General features: G+C 44.2%; 2 non-coding genes across 2 annotated transcripts in view; both read right to left on the bottom strand.

The window, feature by feature from the left end:
* Positions 1-38: 38 nt before the first annotated feature.
* Positions 39-193, bottom strand: LOC149093021 (5.8S ribosomal RNA). Its single transcript, XR_016200488.1, has one exon. It is a non-coding gene; the product is annotated as a 5.8S ribosomal RNA (ribosomal RNA).
* A 487-nt stretch (positions 194-680) lies between these two features.
* LOC149093020 (small subunit ribosomal RNA) overlaps positions 681-2,500 on the bottom strand; it is a 2,170-nt gene continuing 350 nt past the window's right edge. Inside the window, exon 1 of the ribosomal RNA XR_016200380.1 lies at positions 681-2,500. This exon is cut by the window's right edge and continues 350 nt beyond it. This is a non-coding gene — a ribosomal RNA (small subunit ribosomal RNA).

Raw genomic sequence — 2,500 nt, 5'->3', positions numbered from 1 at the left:
TGGTAGTATGCAAGTGTTTTGTTGATTATTTTACATCTCAACTCTCAGACAGATGTGACCTCGGAAAAGACCCGAAAGCCGCAATGTGCGTTGGAAGCTCAAGTGCTCGGCGTGTCCTGCAATTCGCACCGATTATCGTAGCTAGCTACGTTCTTCATCGATTGGTAATTCGAGTGATCCACCGCTTGAAGATGTATCTTTGCCACCGTGGGACTTTTAATAAGTATCCTAAATCTGCATTGAGAGGGTTTGAAAACAATTGTATGCAGTTTATAAAAACCATAGTTGTCTTTACTTAGTTAGGCGAAGAAGTGTAAAACTTCCTTCTTTAAACCTTGCCGTCAGCATAAGCTGAAGACTTGATCAGGTACCAAGTATGTAGCAAGACAGGCTTTTCATTATAAACTACAATTGTTTTGCAAAAGAAATTATGGCTATCGTTAGATAACCCTCACTCTTTGTTGCATTGGATAATGAAAGATGGATGTATGAATGAACGAATGTAATGCAAATTAGAATCATGTTGCAATGGCTAAATGTTTGCAATAAACATTCACAATTGCGACTCTAATGCAAATACAATTCAATTGCATTCACCATATTAGCATCTACAATATCACTATGCAGAGTGTTTGATTGTTTGAAGGTTGTATTTCTCTTATAATAAGAGGGTAATACGTTAATGATCCTTCCGCAGGTTCACCTACGGAAACCTTGTTACGACTTTTACTTCCTCTAAATGATCAAGTTTGAACATCTTTCCAGCACAATCCGACCACTAGTTTCCCAATGGTCTGGATTGACCAGTCCGAAGTCCTCACTAAATCATTCAATCGGTAGTAGCGACGGGCGGTGTGTACAAAGGGCAGGGACGTAATCAACGCAAGCTAATGACTCACGCTTACTGGGAATTCCTCGTTCATGGGCAATAATTACAATGCCCAATCCCCATCACGAAATGGGTTCAAGCGGTTACCCACTCCTTTCGGAGCAGGAAACAGTATGCACGATGACCACTTCAGTGTAGCACGCGTGCGGCCCCGGACATCTAAGGGCATCACAGACCTGTTATTGCTCTGTTTCGTGCGGCTGCGAGCGCCGCTTGTCCCTCTAAGAAGTCCTTACAGTGCTACAGCATCCTTACCCTAGCCAATTCTGTAGGCTAATAGCAGCAGAGCCCTCAACAGCCGAAACCATCAAGAGATACTACCACCCACAGGTTGACTAAGGGGGAGTACTGCAGTGTAAACTGCAAGTCTATTTAGTAGGCTAGAGTCTCGTTCGTTATCGGAATTAACCAGACAAATCACTCCACCAACTAAGAACGGCCATGCACCACCACCCACTGAATCAAGAAAGAGCTCTCAATCTGTCAATCCTCTCAGTGTCCGGGCCGGGTGAGTTTTCCCGTGTTGAGTCAAATTAAGCCGCAAGCTCCACTCCTGGTGGTGCCCTTCCGTCAATTCCTTTAAGTTTCAGCTTTGCAACCATACTTCCCCCGGAACCCAAAAACTTTGGTTTCCCGGAAGCTTCCATTCGAGTCATGAAATTAGTTACTCAGAATGATCGCTGGTTGGCATCGTTTATGGTTAGAACTAGGGCGGTATCTGATCGCCTTCGAACCTCTAACTTTCGTTCTTGATTAATGAAAACATTCTTGGCAAATGCTTTCGCTGTAGTTTGTCTTGCGACGGTCCAAGAATTTCACCTCTAGCGCCGCAATACAAATGCCCCCGTCTGTCCCTCTTAATCATTACCTTGGATTCTTAAGACCAACAAAATAGAACCAAGGTCCTATTCCATTATTCCATGCAAGATCATTCAAGTTAAGGTAGTGGTACGCATCATATAGATGGTTGACCATACCGTTTTTAGGCACCTCTTTCGAGGTTTTGGACGCCTGCTTTGAGCACTCTGATTTTTTCAAGGTAAAAGTCTCGATCGCTTGAATCAACACTCGGTAAAGAGCATTGATAGCAAATATCGAGCAATTTTCTGTCTAAACACTATGAATGTAACCACCAGGAAAGAGGAATGAAGGTTCAAGCAAGCATCCGTAGACACAAGCAAGAAACCTAACATCACCATCTAACCCTTTAATCAGTGGACCCCATAGGTTCGACTGAAATCCAACTACGAGCTTTTTAACCGCAGCAACTTTAATATACGCTATTGGAGCTGGAATTACCGCGGCTGCTGGCACCAGACTTGCCCTCCAATAGATCCTCGTTAAAGGATTTAAATTGTACTCATTCCAATTACGGGGCCTCAATAGAGTCCCGTATTGTTATTTTTCGTCACTACATCCCCGTACTGGGATTGTGTAATTTGCGCGCCTGCTGCCTTCCTTAGATGTGGTAGCCGTTTCTCAGGCTCCCTCTCCGGAATCGAACCCTAATTCCCCGTTACCCGTTACAACCATGGTAGGCGCATAACCTACCATCGACAGTTGATAAGGCAGTTGCTTGAGGGATACATCGTCGGCTCAGAGGCCATACGA

This window comes from Tetranychus urticae, unplaced genomic scaffold (genome assembly GCF_039701765.1).
Source record: "Tetranychus urticae isolate SD_2017Ah unplaced genomic scaffold, NJAU_TeUrti_SD_1.0 Scaffold_4, whole genome shotgun sequence".
NCBI lineage: Eukaryota > Metazoa > Arthropoda > Arachnida > Trombidiformes > Tetranychidae > Tetranychus > Tetranychus urticae.
This window is presented reverse-complemented; position numbering and strand designations above follow the sequence as displayed.